This window comes from Mustela erminea, chromosome 17 (genome assembly GCF_009829155.1).
Source record: "Mustela erminea isolate mMusErm1 chromosome 17, mMusErm1.Pri, whole genome shotgun sequence".
Lineage (NCBI taxonomy): Eukaryota > Metazoa > Chordata > Mammalia > Carnivora > Mustelidae > Mustela > Mustela erminea.
The window spans coordinates 6,956,471-6,974,513 of NC_045630.1; the positions used below are offsets into that span (position 1 = coordinate 6,956,471).

The 18,043-nt window shown below is 41.3% G+C and overlaps 1 long non-coding RNA gene across 1 annotated transcript in view; it reads right to left on the reverse strand.

Moving 5' to 3' along the window:
* Positions 1–14,914, reverse strand: part of LOC116576629 — a 44,784-nt gene extending 29,870 nt beyond the window's left edge. Inside the window, exon 1 of the long non-coding RNA XR_004280230.1 lies at positions 14,679–14,914. This is a non-coding gene — a long non-coding RNA (uncharacterized LOC116576629). The remainder of the gene's footprint in view (positions 1–14,678) is intronic.
* Between the last annotated feature and the right edge of the window lie 3,129 nt (positions 14,915–18,043).

Genomic DNA, 18,043 nt, shown 5'->3' on the forward strand with positions numbered 1-18,043 from the left:
CACAAATAGACACAAATAGACCTAGAAGGCCCTGAGATGTGTTTCTGGGGTGTGTTGGGGGTGTTCGAAGAAGAGCCAAAGGCCGGTGGCTAGAACCAAGTAAGCAAGGGGCAGGAGATAAAGTTAAAGCAGTAGGGCGTTCTAGACCACGCAGGCTAATAAGCCAGAGTAAGGACTTTGGTTTTTACTCCGAATGAGATGCACGACCAAGAAGGAGTCTGAGCCATACTGTGGCACTCTAACACCTCGCAGAATGTCTTCACGGAGCAATACTCCGGCGTCCAGGCAGAGAGCGGACTGGGGGGGAGGGGAGAAGCATCTCTGAGCTAGGAGGAGGGCGGTCGCCCCTCATGGGGTGACAGGACCCGAGGAGCCGGACTCAGAGCTGGGGTTGGGAGGGCGTCTTGCTTTATCTCCTTATTAGATGTAAAGCAGCGTTCTAGGTGAAAATTTTGTATATTCATACAAATTGTGAGTTTGAGACAGAGATCTTCACAGATTTGGGATGTTAATATTGATGAAAGGAATATCACTGATTATTTAAATAATTAAAATGTAATTATTTAAGTCAAATAACTATTTGTTTCGTGTACTTCAGCCAATTACATAAATTTAGCTTTGCCAACTAACACCGGTCTACTTTGCCTGATAGCGCTAACCTTGCTTTCACCTCAGGCCTTTGTCCTTGGTCCCCTCTGTCTCCCAGTGTCACTCAAGTCCAACACCATGAAAGTCAGGGTCAGTGAACCAGACTGCAAAGTGACACACCACTACCTTCCACAGGACCGTCTTGCCATGAGGAAGAAAATGTCAACTGGCCAGAAGTTTGTGCTCCGTGATTTGTGCTCCGTGTGGCTGGTTTACCCTCTGGGGCAGCCTCCTTACCTTACCCCTACAGCTCACGGACCACCCTTTCTGCACAAGACCACCAGCTCATTCACGGATAACTACACGGCTCTGGCTCTTCTTCAGTCCGTGCGGGTCCCTGAACAGGTGTCCCTTCCTCCAAGAATGTTCCCTCCCACGCTGCTGTCTGCATCAGCTGCCTTTGCCTTGCTTTACTTTCTTTCCACAGTAGCCGTGACCATTCTGTGACTTTACGTTATGTAACTATTTGTTTAGTTCAGGTGAACAAAGCGCATTTCAATTCAGGCGTGAACTTTGTCCTTCTGAGTTACAATATTCGCGCCGAGGAAACTGCGGGGCACAGACAGGGTCGAAAAAGTGGAAGTGAATGAAGAGAAATATAATGACAAATATAATGACTGGATGCTTGCTTATTAATATCGGGGCCCCCAGGGATGCCTGGATGGCTCAGTGGGTTAAGCCTTTGCCTTCAGCTCAGGTCAGGATCCTCGGGTCCTGGGATCGAGTCCTATGTTGGGTCCCTTGCTCAGCAAGGAGTCTGCTTCTCACTCTGCCTCTGCCTGCTGCTCTGCCTACTTGCAATCTCTCTCTCTCTCTTGCAAATAAAGAAATACAATCTTTAAAAAATAAAAAAAAGAATCAGGGCCCCTGTACCTCTTTATTTTGTGTCCATCTAGTAAATCTTTTACTTCTTTATTTTTAACAACTCATTTTCCTATGAACACACTTAACAACACATTTCCTATGTGATGGACTCACACTTTTATCAGGCAGAAAATCTATTTCAGAAGAACGCAGTAAGATCTAATTATTTTTGAGCCGTCCATTTCATGTGAACCACAACATGTTGTCATAGATCCGGAAACATTTCAGTTCACTCATCTCACGGTGAAGTCTTGACTCCGGCAAGAACTAGGATGGCTATTTTTGGTCCCAGTCCACACCCTTTAAGAGTCCACAGATAGACATAGACTATTCTCATGGTCTAAGGTCCTGGGGTGACGACAGGGAACATAAATCACAGACTGTCACTTAATGTGCATTCATTCACCAGTGCCACGAGCAACATCAGCGCCCTGGAGAGAAGCCTCGCCCCTGTTCTCCTCCCAGACTCGCAGGGTAGGGAGCCATGACTTCAGCTCCTTACTTTCCAGCCCCCATGAAACAAGAACGAACACGGGGTGACAGGTTTACTGGTGGAACCCAAACCCGCCGTGTGGGAAAAGGCAGGAGGGAGTTGGAGCCCCAGAGCATCTTGCTGCCTTCAGTTCTCGAGCTAATCGCCCGTCTGAGGGGTACGTCCCGAGTTCCACGCCCACTTCCAGCTCTGCTTTCTCAAAAGGAGACAACCATGACAGCATTCCTCCAACCAGAATTTAATGGGTAAGGGTGACTTTCATCTCTGGTTTTCAGCTATTTAAAAAATATATTTCTGGGGCGCCTCGGTAGCATAGTCAGGTAAGCGACGCACTCTTGGTTTCTGCTCAGGTCATGATCTAAGGGTTGTGGGACTGAGCCCTGAGTGGGGTTCCATGCTCAGTGCAGAGTCTGCTTGGGATTCTCTCTCTCCCTCGGCCCCTCCCACTTGTACTCTCTCTGTCTCTCTCTAAAATAAATAAATCTTTAAATACACACACACACACACACATATATGTATATATATACACACATACATATTTTCCTGTATTTTACTGGTCATTTAAATCAAAACTTGAGGAAAAATAAAATTGCCTTTTCTTCACACCACCATCTGGCTCAAAAGTAATTTCTTTGTATTCTATTCGGTAATAAGCATGCTAGAAAAAAAGGCTGAGAACCAGTTCTGGGAGTCAGTGATCGGCTTGTTTATTCAATGCTGTTATCAAATCAATTTTGGTTGTGAACTCATAAATACCATGACGTGTGTATCTCAATCCTTGTAATGATCTAAATCTAAAGGAGTGATTATGGATAGGTAATGCAGAAAAATGAAGGGAATCATGGAGAAATGAGTGATCATGTTTTTATCCTGCTGAAACGGACAAGGACCAGAGGGCAGGAGGTCTGAAAGCTGAAGTAATTGGCTTTCCTCGATATCTATTATCTTCCCAAACCAGGAAGCCAACAAGCATAGGATTTATAAAGTAATAAATAACAGTAAGCTGAAGAGGAAGGCAGACCTTTACATCTGGCGTCCAGGCTTGATGACAGAGAGCCAACAGCACACTTTCACAGCTCCAGTATTTAAAATCATGCATTAATTTCTCTACCACACAATATGTGGGCAATTCGGCAAAACAGAAATTATTTAATTTAAAAATTGCCCTAAATTTCCCCTTCTGATGCTTATTCATTATCTTACTCATCTTCGTTTCTGGCCAGAACTGTCAGGAGACAGATTCTCAATGAAGTCATCAACAGATCTGTGTCATGGAGACAGCTGTTAGGTTTCGGTGGTGGGTGAAATGGTTGACTTCCACAGACACCTCCGGCTGCTTAATTGAATGATTTAGGCAAGACTAAAGGCTAGATGAATGCCTTGGAGTTCACATGCAGGAATCATCACCACATCAAAACACATGATTATCGTTAACAGATTGTGCAATGCCCTTCCCATCATGTAGGCAAGTAGCAAAGATCAGCCTTTCCAGGTCCGTTAATTTGCTCACAAATCACAGCTACAGGAAACAAAACCCAGGTTATATAATCGGCCCTAAAGGAGGAGGAGTAGCTTGTGCTATTAGCTAAGACACTGAGAGAATTAGTCACGGGCTTGCTGGGGAGGGTTTGGAGGGATGGGAGCCCTCGCTCCAAGTGGCTCTAAGTGGCCCCGTGTGCCGAGCACAGACTTGCACGCAGAGACGGGAGCCCCGGGAAGATGCCTGCAGAAGGGGGCGCGTAGGACCGACACCCCGTGGGACGGGGGGAGGCACGGGGGTGAGCCAGCAGATGGGGACTCGGAGGGTGCCTTGGAGACTGAGCTAGTTCCCCCTTATGTCTAAGTATAATTCAGAGGCAGATCAAATCTGAAACATTTTATTTTTGAAACTGAAAAAGCCTTTTATTTCTATTCATATGAAAGTCCAAGGTGGTGCCAGTATATAATACGTGTGATCGCCTCCCTGGAGCCCCGCAATTCTATTTCCTCACTAAGCTTGGCGAGGCCCTTTCCTGCTTACAATTACTAAGCTGCGTTATCGCTTTGGAAACGGCCCAGGTGCTTCTCAGGGAGAGAAGAGAGAGCGATTCCATTTCATTTGTATTACGCTGGCAGCTTCCCTGCCCCATTCTACCAAGTGGCCTAGATTCAGATGTTGAGCTAGCACTCTTTTAGCTGGTGGTGATGAAACCAGGGTCAGGAGAGGTAATGGACATGGCCAAAACCAATGCCTCGTTAATGACCCAGCCAAGCCCCTCCTCTCCTAGACCTTCAAGTAGCTCTAAGTTGGGAGAGAAAGCCCCCTCTTAAGAGACTAAGAAAGCGGCGAACACATTTTGCTGAATTTCAAGATCGCATAAATTTTATAGACCACTACGAAAAAGAAAGATGCCCAATTAGAAAATTCCATTAGTGGTGAGTTGTATCCTGATTTTACAGATGCTACTATATATAATATATGTTAGAGATATATAATATACATTATATAGAGATGTTATTCTATGATTTATACACACACACACATACACACACACATAGTATGTATATATTAGAGATACTGTATCTATCTTAGAAAAGCAATCTTGCATCTTAGGGGGTGCCTGGGTGGCTCAGTCGTTAAACATCTGCCTTCGGCTCAAGTCATGATCCCAGGGTTGCAGGATCGAACTCCCCATCAGGCTCCCTGCTCAGCAGAGAGCCTGTTTGTCCCTCTCCCACTTCCCCTGTTTGTGTTCCCTCTCTCACTGTGTCTCTCTCTGTGTCAAATAAATAAAATCTTTAAAAAAAAAAAAAGAAAAAAGAAAAGAAAAGTATCTTGGAAATGAAAAAATATGGTAATAGAAATCCCCATGTTCCTGAATACAGTGGAAATTCATCTAGGCAGGCTACTCCATTATTTCAGGTGCAAACCAAACAGAGCGCCACACCCAATGCTTCAACTATCTACTTTTTTTTTTTTCAAAGATTTTATTCATTTATTTGGCCAAGAGAGATCACAAGTAGGCAGAGAGACAGACATAGAGAGAAGGGAAGCAGCCTCCCTGCTGAGCAGAGAGCCCGATGTAGGGCTCGATCCCAGGACCCTGAGATCATGACCTGAGCTGAAGGCAGAGGCTTAACCCACTGAGCCACCCAGGCGCATCTCAACCGTCTACTTCAATTAGTCACTCATTCTATACTAAATCTTCTGTAGTAAGCTTATTCTTCAGTTGGTGATTCCACAGTATTTGCTCTGTGAAAATCCATTAATATAATCCATGTATCTTCTGTACACTTTAGCATATTTTAAAAAAATTTTAATTAATGGACTTTTAGAGACATTTTAGATTTATGAAAAGATCAAGTAGAAAGTAGAATTCCCATACACCCTTTCTCCCCTGCCCCCAGTTTTCCCTATTATTAACATCATGCATTGCTGTAGCACATTTGTTACAACTGATAAATCAATATTAATACATTATTAATTAACTGAATCTACAGTTTGTAATAGGGCCCATTCTTTGTGTTACACAGCCGTGGGTTGGGACAAATGCATGATGTCACGTAGGCACCGTTACAGAATCATCCAGAATAGTTTCACTGCTCTAAAAAGGCTTCACCTGCTCATCCCTCCCCCTCCTCAAATCCCTGGTAACCACGGGATTACTAGGGGATTACCACGTCTCCATAGTTTTGTCTTTTCCACAATGTCAAATAGTTGGATTCACATTCATATTGTTGACTGGCTTTTTTCATTCTCATTTAGCATTTTTCAATAAATGTACATTTAAAGTTCTTCCATATCTTTGTATGTATGACCGGGTAGCTTATTTATTTTTATCTCTGAATAATATTCCACTGTCTGGATGCACCACAGTTTATTTATCCACTCACCCAATGAAGGACATCTTGGTCATTTTTAATTTTTAGAAATTATGAGTGAAACTGTTATAAAACCACAAAAGACCCTAGGTAGGCAAAGCAAGCTTGGGGGGTGGGGGAGGGAAAAACAAGGCTGGAGGCATCATGATTCTGGACTTCAAATTATATTACAAAGCTGTAATAATCAGAACAGTATGGTACTGGCACAAAAATAGATACATAGATCAATGGAAGAGAATAGACAATCTAGAAACAAGTATATGCTCAATTAATCTTCAACAAAGCAGAAGAGACTATCCAATGGGAAAAAGACGGTCTCTTCAACAAATGGTGTTGGGAAAACTGGAGAGCGACATGCAAAAGAAGGAAAGTGGACCACTTTCTTATACCAAACACAGAAATAAACTCAAAATACATTGAAGACCTAAATGTGAGACCTGAAACCATAAAAATTCCAGAAGAGGACCCAAGCAGTAACTTCTTTGACATTGGCCATACCAACTTCTTTCTAGATATGTCTCCTGTGACAAGAGAAATAAAATTAAAAAATAAACTACTGGGACTACACATGCAAAATAAAAACTTCCGAACAGCAAAGAAAACAATCAGCAAAACAAAAAGGCAACTTATGGATGGGAAAAGATATTTACAAATGACATGTTTGATAAAGGGTTAGTATCCAAAATATATAAAAAACTTATAAAACTCCACACCCAAAAAGTGAATCATCTAATTAAAAAATGGGCAGGAGACATGACTAGACATTTTTCCAAAGAAGACATACAGAGAGTCAATGGGCACATGAAAAACAGCTCAACATCATCAGGAAAACTCAAACCAGTGCCACAATGAGATACCACCTCACACCTGTCAGAATGGCTAAAATCAACAACACTAGAAACAACAGGTTTTGCAAGGCTGTGGATGGAGAAAGGGAAACTTTCTTGCACTCTTGGTGGAAATGCAAACTGTGCAGCCTCTCTGGAAAATAGCACAGAGGTTCTTCAAAAAGTTAAAAATAGAGCTACCCTATGACCCAGCATTTGCACTACTAGATATTTACACAAACAATACAAAAATACTAATTCAAAAGGCTACATGCACCTCAATGTTTATAGCAACATTATCTACAAAAGCCGAATTATGGAAACAACACAAGTGTCCATTGACTAACGAATGGATAAAGAAGCTGTGGCATATATCAACATAATAAATATACAATAGAATATTACTCGGCCACAAAAAGAATACAATCTTGTCATTCGCAATGACATGGATGGCACTAGACAGGATTATGCTAAGCAAAATAAGTCAAAGATGGACACCGTATGATTTCACTCGCATGTGTAATTTAAGAAATAAAATAAATGAGCAAAAGGAAAAAAAAAAAAACGAGAGAGAGGCAAAACAAGAAATGGATACTTAACCCTAGAGCACACACTGCTGGTTACCAGACGGATGGTGGGTGGCTGGTTGGGGAAGTAGGAGATGGAGATTAAGCAGTGCGCTTGCTGCAATGAGACTGGAAGCGGACGCGAGGCCTGAATTACTGTATCCTACAGTTGAAACAAATGTTACACTGTATATTAACTGACTGCAATTTAGATAAAAACTTTAAAAGCCTGTTATAAACTTCAAGTCCAGGTTTTTGTGTAGATATACGTTTTTTTTAATTAATTAATTTATTTGACAGAGAGAGAGAGAATTCACAAGTAGCCAGAGGGGCAGGCAGAGAGAGGGGGTGGAAGCAGACTCCCAGCTGAGCAGAGAGCCCGATGTGGGGCTCAATGTGGGGCTCGATCCCAGGACCCTGAGACCATGACCTGATCCAAAGGCAAAGGCTTAACCCACTGAGCCACCCAGGTGCCCCTAGATAAAAGTTTTCAACTCATTCGTGTAGGTACCAAAGAGGGCACTTGTTGGATCTTAGATCTAGAGTACACTTAGTTTTGTTTTACTTTTGTAAGAAACCACCAAATTGTCTTCGAGTGTGGCTGTGCCATTTTGCATCCCCGTCAGCAACAAATGAGTTTCTCTTGTTCCACCAGCATTTGCAGGTGTCACTGTTTTGGATTTTCACCATTGCACTAGGAGGTAATGGTATGTCACTGTCATTTCTACTATAGTTCCCTTATGATGATGTATAATGCCGAGCATCTTTTCAGATACTCATCTGTCACCTCTGCATCTTTGTTGAGGTATCTGCTCAGATCTTTTACCTACTCCTTAATCGGGTTTTTTCTTTTTGTTTATTGTTGAATTTTAAGAATCCTTAGTATATTATGCTTTTTTATTTCTCAAAATAAAAGTTTAAATAATTCATAAATAAAATAATTTAAGTAATTGATAAATAAATCATAAGTAAGTTTCATCAGAATCAGAAATTTACATTAACAATAAAATAAGAATAACCTTTAAATAGGAAAATGAATTTCAGTTTTCTCCACCGCAAAATACCTTCAGTAAGATCTTTTTTCAAGCACCAGAAAACTTCTTATAATGTGAAATGACTAACCAGTCAGATAAATAATTTTCCTCTTTCCAGCTTGGATTAATATTAATTGATTATACCTGTGGTTGCAGAGCGAGGTTGGGATGAGGTGAGATTTAGTTCTATACACATTTCTTGGTTATAAAATAAAACTGAAGGCCTATGATTTATTTCTTAGGCTGCTTCAAGTGACCGTGAATCAAAATGTTATGTGTCAAATAGATGTCTGTCAGTAACTCTGTTTGAGATAATCATAGCAGTCTTTAATAATTAAAACTGAATTAGATCCATGAAAAGTAAAAGAACAGACATTATAGTAGATATTTAACTATTTAATATTCCTTTTAAGAAAGATTTTATTTAAAAAAAAATTTAAGATTTTATCTATTTATTTAACAGAGAGAGACAGCGAGAGAAGGAACCCAAGCAGGAGGAGCAGGAGAGGAGAAAGTGGGCTTCTCACCAAGCAGGGAGCCCGATGCGGGGCTTGATCTCAGGACCCTGAGATCATGGCTTGTGCTGACGGCAGAAACTTAATGACTGAGCCACCAAAGGGCCCTAGACCTTAGTTTTTAGAGTAGTTTTGGGTTCATAGCAAAATTGAGAAGTTTGAGATGACAGAGATTTCCCACATTTCTCCTGTCCGACATGCACAGGCTTTCCCATTAGCGACATCGCCCCAGCCCCCCAGAATGGTACATTTGTTATAAGTGAGGGATCTACATTAGCACATCATTATCACTGAAAGTGCGTAGCTTACATTAGGGTTCACTGAGCTTTTTTTAAAATAAAGTTAGAAAATACGACGACAGGCGCTGGCCCTCAGCTCCCTATGTGCCAAGCTCTTTGCTAGAGATATTTTCCCATCACTGTCTGTCTCCCATGATGCCGGAGCAGCCCTCTATCTGTTAGGTTAAGACTGCCTTGTTTATCTTCTAAACTTTAGGGGTGATGAAGGGCCAGAGACATGATAGGGGTTAAACACTTATTGTTAAAAGAATGTCTGTTATACAGCATATATATTCCTTATCAGCTTCTTTGAATTTGTGCATTAATAAAAGAGAGAAGTTTCTGGCATTTGCCATTCAGGTCGTATTCCTCAGCCAGGATCAAATCCTTGATCACGCCAGCTCTGAGGTGGAGTGAAAGCAACATCAGCGTGCTTAGCTGTTCCACTTGTAATTCATTTTCCCACTGAAGAATGAAAGTCACAATATTGTGTTATGTTTTGATGCGTTGGAACTGGGGAGGCTGTCTTTTTTAATTCTCACAGAACTTTTGATCTATTTATCATGCTTCCAAACAGCTCTTCTGCTTAGACGTCTCAGTAGCGTGCAGTGGTTTACTAATGCAAATGGTTTACGAATCTACCAACACTTGGTGTCCGTTTCCTCTGTGTAACAGTGTATGGGAGCCTCGTTATGACGAAGTTCGTATTTCAACAAGAGACGGAACCAGATAACCTTCGGATGTGTTCCAGCTTTGTGTTTCTGTGGTGTAACAGAGCCCATCAGGGCTTATGTTCAATGACTGCACTCGGTCTCCCTGAGAGCTAATCCTCCCAAACCCTATTTATCACACTGCTGAAAAGAAAATTGAATTATGAAACTTGACAGCACTCAAACCACATATCCCTGAAACCCAAGACTTCATACATCTGGGGACAGAATTCTAACAGGGCGGCTGAGCAATTGTGTATTTGGAAATCTACTTTAAAATAAATATGCTTTAAAAACGTGGGTAGGGCGCCTGGGTGGCTCAGTGGGTTAAGCCTCTGCCTTTGGCTCAGGTCATGATCCCGGACTTCCAGGATCGAGTCCCAAATCAGGCTCCCAGCTCCTTGGGGAGTCTGCTTCTCCCTCTGACCTTCTCCTCTCTCATGCTCTCTCTCACTCATTCTCTCTCAAATAAATAAATAAAATCTTTAAAAAAAAAAAAAAAAACGTGGGTAATCATTCCAACTTTCAGATTAAACTTCTACTCATTGTGTACATTTCTTCCCATACTCGACACCCCCAAACCCTGCCCCAATAATGGTTTTGTGACTAAGACTGGTGTCACCATAATGTTCTTGGGACAGAACGATAGGCCAGTGACTCATCAGGCACTAGAATGGGAAAATATTCAAGGGTCTTCACATCACTGGCTTTTGAAATATTTCAATACTGTGACTCTCTTCCTAAAAATAATGACAAGTAAATAACTTGATTCAGTGATAAACGTCACTAATCGAACCGTGACAGAGTACAGAACAAATTATAATTACTTATAGAATCATTACGACTACTCATAAATACCTTAACATTGGCCAACCGATTTTTCTTGTCAAAATACATTGTTTCTTCTGGAGCTCATACCCTCAATTTGCCCAATTACTCTCCACAAATGTTCTTTTTGGTGGCTGAGCCATGAGATGATATTTAGCTTCTAAAGGCTTTTTTCTGTAGGAAAAACATCTGAAAAGCAGATGAACACCTTTCAAAGGCAATTGCAGTTGAGGTGGTGGGTGAAAAAGATGGAAATCTGGCTTGTGCCAAGAAATCGTGGCGTGGAGCAGGAACTGTGAAATGCGGCTTGCGCGGCTAATGGCGCGCACTTCTCAGCATTGCTGGCATTGCATTTTGCTTTCTTTCCCTTGCTTCCCGGCTCCTCCTTCCTGCACTCGATCTGTGTGTCTTTCCCTTCCTTCTCGCCTCTCTTTCCTTTCCCTGTGCTTCTCGCTGCATATTGACTTCGGAAATATACACCGCAGAGAAAAGGGTGTGGGGACCTAAAAAATGGGTGCCTTTGCCTTTCTGATTGCATATTTCAAATGCTAAGCATGCTCAAGATATGATTAATTCCACAATGTCTTGTTTTTAGTAAGATACTCAACACATGGAAAGTTGTATAAGCACAGAGCTCCTCCCTGGGAAGTTGTTCATACCCACTTTAAAGGGCTATTTTCATGAACCCACTCCTCGTTCTGAGTGTTCCTTTTCCAAAGCATTTACCTCCCTCTAGATTTCTTTTGGGGGATCAGCAGTGGCCTGCCCCAACCCCACAGCCGTGCCTGCCTTACTCGACAGTACCCCACACTCTTGACCTCATTTCACCAAAAGTACGTCTCATTCTTCGAGGATACTGCTCGGTGACTGAAGCTAACTTAATTGATCACTACAAGCCAACCCATTAATAATTTAATAGATAATGTTTGCTTTTTCCAGGGACTGTCACCTAGAATCAAGGTTTTCTCAAAGAAGTGATCAAATAAAGTTCTTTATTTGATCAAGTATTTGTGAGGTACTTCTGCGGTTCCAGGTCCTGCCTATGATATTAGATACTCAGAGGCTGACAAAATGCACACGGGCCCTCATCCCTCTCTTCACGGAGTCTTCTAGTGTAGTGGGTCTTTGAGTCAACACTATAGAGCAATTGTCCTCACACCATTTGAGTCACATCACATAGGTCTAGGTGGTCCTATAGGACCAACTAGGTGGTCACCACACAAACTGCAAACAATTTCTTGGTCATTCTTAGTAGCATTTACATTCTGGGACATACACTAGTACAAACGATGGTTATGTGAGTTAGAAATTTCTACTCCCGTTTTGTAAAGGAAATTGGCTTCACAGTGTTACGTCCTCTGTACTTAGAGTCACAGGACAAGCAAGTAGCCACGTCTGGCTCTGGAGAATACTTTGGGACCCAAGTCCCTCATTGTCCTTTCCACCATAGGTGTCCCTCAGATCCTCCTCAAGGTCATTCAGATGGGTATGTAATCAGGAATCACAAGCCATTTTCAGTTTATCTCCCTCCAGAGAGGTAAGACCACAAGGCAGTCTTAAACTATTACTGTGCAATGGTCTCACGCTAATAGCATGTCATTCTTACTGCAAAAATGATTCTGGCTCGAGTCATCCAACAGGAACCCCCTTGTCCTTTCCTTTATTTATTTATGTATGTATTAACCTACCCTATTTCTATGTCTTCCCCCAAAGTGTCAATATGGCACTGGGGGTCAACTGTGGTTGGTCTTTTTCTGTCTGGTTCTTCGTCTCTTGGCATAAATCTATCACCCATTAGTCACCCTCCTCTTACATCAGCTGACTGACAAGTGGCTTAGTCCCCCAGCTCACCCTCCATCATCATGCGTAGCTTTAGTGGCACAGACAGTTGATGAGGCATGAGAAGAGCGTGGTACTGCCTTATGTTTATTCTATAAATGAGCCAAAAATGGCTTCTGGGTATTGGTCCCTAGGTTGGTTGCTTTGTTAGTGCAGACAAAGACCTGTTAGTTCATAAGACTGCCAGCCCCAAACTCAAACTTCTACACATCCAGTGGTTAGAAACATAGTTCAAAAAAGCAGATTTTTAGGGGCGCCTGAGTGGCTCAGTGGGTTAAAGCCTCTGTCTTCGGCTCAGGTCATGATCTCAGGGTCCTGGGATCGAGCCCCGCATCGGGCTCTCTGCTCAAGCAGGGAGCCTGCTTCCTCCTCTCTCTCTCTCTCTGCCTGCCTCTCTGCCTACTTGTGATTTCTGTAAAATAAATAAATTTTTTTAAAAAAGCAGATTTTTAGCCATTAAAGCTTGCCTGTTTTGTGTACCTCATGAAACTACACCCAACACATGCCAACGATAGAGAAGATATGCTCGGGCCCTAAAAACCTCTGCCCTTCGGAGCTCCCTGACCCAAAGACTCCCACTGTGTTCTAGGTAGCTTCCCCTGGACACAGAAGCCCCATTCCTGACTCCCTTCCCCCTGGGAGTTCTCCTGCCCTCCCCCGCTTCTGAGTGGTGGCCCCCCCAAAACCAAGACTCTGGAGGGTCTCAGGCTGTGAGGGACTTCCCTCTCCTGCAAATCTGTCAGTCACCCAGCAATACTTGTGCATACTACTGCCACCTTGTGGTCATGTCCTTCCTTGACTTTCTCCCAAAATCCCCCCAGCATCCTTAAAATAATCGGAACGATTCTTGGGTTCATTGGAGATACACATAATTCCATAAGTTAGACGTGGTTTTAGTTTATTATTATTTGCTTATCAGTGGTATTTGGTAATATTTATTTACCTACCAGTATAATGTGGCACTGTCATCCCTGAGGGGGCACACAATTTTTATTTTATAGCTGTGTTGGTTATAACACAGAAGTGAACTAATTCATTGAGTAAGTAATTACCAGTCACATTCTTGAATTTTCAAAGGCAACACTTTGTCCCTATAAGACCAGTCTTACTTCATCACAGAAATGTTTGAGGATCACACAGATGGAAAATGAAGGAAATAGCTTCCTGTAGTGCTAGGAAGGTAAGGAAACACTCTGAAAAATCTGACAGCTCGTTAGAAGAACACAAGAGCCAACCTAAATGGTCAGAGTTAGAGCAAACTGAATCACAAAATAAGTAATAGTAGATATTTTAATACATCGAATAAATATTCATAATGTCATACTGTTATAAATAAATTTTAAAAAATAAGAAAGTAAATGCGGGGGAGAAACAGATCTTCCTTACAGTAGAATTCCAATAAACAAAGGTATAAGGGAACTAAGAGAATCACCACTAAGCAAATGTTACAATAATAACCATTGCAGATAAGGTCCATCAAGGATGCAAAAATCGGCGGGTGAATGTTGGAGGCAAAAGAGCATTTGCATACTTTCAACATATCTCCCCAAGGTAATCAGAGCAAAGGGAGAGACAGGAATCTTACAGCAGAGAGACCGACAGCCACCAACTCAACCAAGTGGTCCAGGTAAATAGCGCTGGCAACAAGACACAGACATCACGAACCCCTTCACATGATGCACTAGAAGAAGACCACATCATTTCCATCCTATTTGTGTCAAAAATGCATAATTTCATTCCCACCATGAGAAAATATCAGAAGAATCCAATGAGGAACATTCCATAAAATAACTGGTCTCTGCTCCATCAAGGTCAAGTATAAGGTCATGAAGAAGGAAGGACTGAGAAATGGACTAGAAAAGACCAGGAAGGATTTACAACGAAATGCAATTTGGGACATCAGATAGGATCCAGAAACAGATGAAGGCTCATAGTGGGGGAAATGGTGAAATTTGAGAACAAGACTATGGTTTTTACTAATATTGTACTGAGGCTGACTTCCTGATCTTGAGCACCGTACTGCGGTTGTGTAAGATGTTCATGCGAGGGGAAGCAGGTTGAGAGATGTAAAGGAACTGTTTATACTATTTTCCCAACTTTTCTCTAAATCAAAAGTAGTTCAAAATTAAAAAGCTTAGTAAAAAAGGGAAAATAGGGTGGAGGAGGCTTTCTAAGACTTCTAGAAACTCCCGAGAAGCTCTCAGTTCAGGGTTACCTTAAATCATGATCTGAGGCACAGTCGAGCCACTGCTCCTCAGGCAAGTTGCAGATCCGGGGACAACCCGGCCTTCCTTCTCCAGGAGAAGCGGCGCAGGAGCGCAGGGAAGGAAGCTACCAGGTTTGCAGACTGCAAATGGGCCACGCGCCGGAGACAGAAACATTCCCTCATAGGCCAGGTGAGCTCTGAGCGTGGCGGGAGACCAGGGAGACAGGAGGGACTGACGGCTTTTCTCCGAGGTGCACTGAGGAGTGCGGCCCTGAGCTCTCGGCTCCTCCGCTGAGACTGCGCGGCCGCCATCTTCATTCCCGTCCTCCCAAGCGGTACGGAAAGCGCTCAGGGAACAAAAGCTCCGAATGCGAACGCGAACCGAGCAGATGGCTTAGCCTGGGCCCTGGCAAAGGCAGTGCGGTTCTGACTGGGGCAAACACATTAGAGAATCACAACTGGCCCCTCCTGCAGAAGATCTGCAAGAACATCCAGCCAAGGCCAAGTTCACAGATCAATGAGAACGGGAAAACTCCAGCGCTAGCAGAAAGCAACCTTAATTTTTCTATACATATGAGTTTTTCTTTCTTTAAAATTTTAGGATACAGTTTCTTCTAACAGATTAAAATACACCTAAATCCAGCATATGGCTTTGTTCTAGTCTCTAACCTGATCACATTCTTTTTTTTTTCTTTTATCAACCAACTTCTTATCAACTCCTTTTTTAAAACCTTTTTAAATTTTCATCTTTACAGTCATAGTCCATTCCTCCATCATGTTTACCATTATTTTTGTGTGTGTGTATATCTATATATATATATTTTTTTCTTTCTTTAAGATTTTGGGAGGCAAATTCTTCTAACAGACCAAAATACACCAAAAAATAAGTGTGTGCCTGTTCACTAGTCTAATCATATATGTGTGTGTGTGTGTGTATATATATATATAATATATGTATATATAAGACATATATATATAATTATATTAATAAAATATACATAATTTTTTTCCTTTCCTTTCTTCTGTCCCTGGTTTTGGGTCTTATCTGATTTGGTTAGTGTAAATTCCTCTGGGGATGTTTTTTAATATTTTGTTCTCTCATTCATCTGTTCTCCTCTGGATAAAAGGACAAGGCAGAAAAACTCACCTCAAAAAAAGAATAAAAGGCAGTACTGACACCTAGGGACCTAATCAATGTGGACATTAGTAAGATGCCAGAACTAAAGTTCAGAATGACGATTGTAAAGATACTAGCAGGGCTTGAAAAAAAAGCACAGAAGATACTAGAGAATCCCTTTCTGAAGAAATAAAAGAACTAAAATATAATCAAGTTGAAACTAAAAAAGCTATTAAGGAGATGCAATAAAAAACGGAGTCTCTTACTGCTGGGATAAATGAGGCAGAAGAGAGAATAAGAGATATAGAAGACCAAATGATGGAGAATAAATAAGCTGGAAAAAAAAAGAGCTAAACAACTACTGGACCACAAGGGGAGAATTTGAGAGATAAGTGATACCATAAGACAAAACAATATTAGAATAATAAGTATCTCAGAAGAAAAAGAGAGATGGGGGCAGAAAGTATATTGGAGTAAATTATAGCAGAGAACTTCCCCAATTGGGGAAGGGAATGAGCATCAAAATCCAGGAGGCACAGAGAACACCCCTCAGAATCAATAAAAATAGGTCAACACACCATGATCTAATAGTAAAACTTACAAGTCTCAGTGACAAAGGGAAAATCCTGAAAGCAGCCCAGGACAGAAGGTCTGTAACTTACAATGGTAGGAATTAGATTGAGGGCATATCTATCCACAGAGACCCAGCAGGCAAGAATGGACTGGCATGATATATTCAGAGCACTAAATGAGAAAAATATGCAGCTGAGAATACTCTATCCAGCTAGGCTGCCATTGAAATTAGAAGGAGAGATTTAAAAAACTTCCAGGACAAACAAAAACGAAAAGAATTTGCAAACACCAAACCAGCCCTACAGGAAATATTGAAAGGGGTCCTCTAAGTGAAGAGAAAGCCTAAAAGTAACAGACGAGAAAGGAGCAGAGACAATATACAATAATAGTCACCTTGGAGGCATACAGTGGCACTAAATTCATATCCTTCAATAGTTACCCTGAATGTAAATGGGCAAAATGCCATAATCAAAAGACACAGAGTATCAGAATGAATTAAAAAAAAAAAGACATTCTTATGCTGTCTGCAAGACACCTCCAGATTTAAAGCAAGAGGGTGGAAAACAATTTACCATGCTAATGGACATCAAAAGAAACCTGGGGTAGCAATCCTTATGTCAGATAAATTAGATTTTAGGCCAAAGACTATCATAAGAGATGAAGAAGGGCACTATATTACACTTAAAGGATCTGTCCAAAAAGAATATCTAGCAATTTTAAATATCTATGCCCCTAACATGGGACTAGCCAATTACATAAACTGATTAATAACAAAATCGAAAAAACACATGGACAATAATACAATAATAGTAGGAGACTTTAACACCCCCCTTACTGAAATAGACAGATGATCTAAGCAAAAGATCAACAATGAAATAAAGGCTTTACGTGACACACTGGACCAGATGGTCATCATGGATATATTCAGAATATTCCATCCCAAAGCAACAGAATACACATTCTTCTCTAGTGCACATGGAACATTCTCCAGAATAGATCACATCCTGGGTCACATATCACGTCTCAACCAGTACCAAAAGATGGGGATCACTCCCTGCATATTTTCAGATCACAATGCTTTGAAACTAGAACTCAATCACAAGAGGGAAGTTGGAAAGAACTCAAATAATTGGAGACTAAAGAGTATCCTACTAAAGAATGAATGGGTCAGCCAGAAATTTGAAAAAGAATTTTAAAAATCCATGGAAGCAAATGAAAATGAAAACACAACTGTTCAAAATCTTTGAAATGCAGCAAAGGCGGTCCTGAGAGGAAAGTATATAGCAATACCAGCCTTTCTCAAGAAACAAGAAAGTTCTCAAATACACAACCTAACCCTAAATCTAAGAGATAGAAATAATAGCAAAAGAGAAATAATAGCAAAGAAAGCCTAAACCCAGCAAAAGAAGAGAAATAATAAAGTTCAGAGCAGAAATCAATGAAATAGAAACCAAAAGAACAATAGAACAGATCAATGAAACTAGGAGCTCGTTCTTTGAAAGAATTAATAAGATTGATAAACCACTGGCCAGAATTACCAAAAAGAAAGGAGAAAGGACCCAAATTATTAAAATTATGAATGGAAGAGGAGATATCATAACCAACCCCAAAGAAATAAAAATAATTATAAAAACATATCATGAGCAACTAAACTATATGCCAGCAAAGTTGACAATCTGGAAGA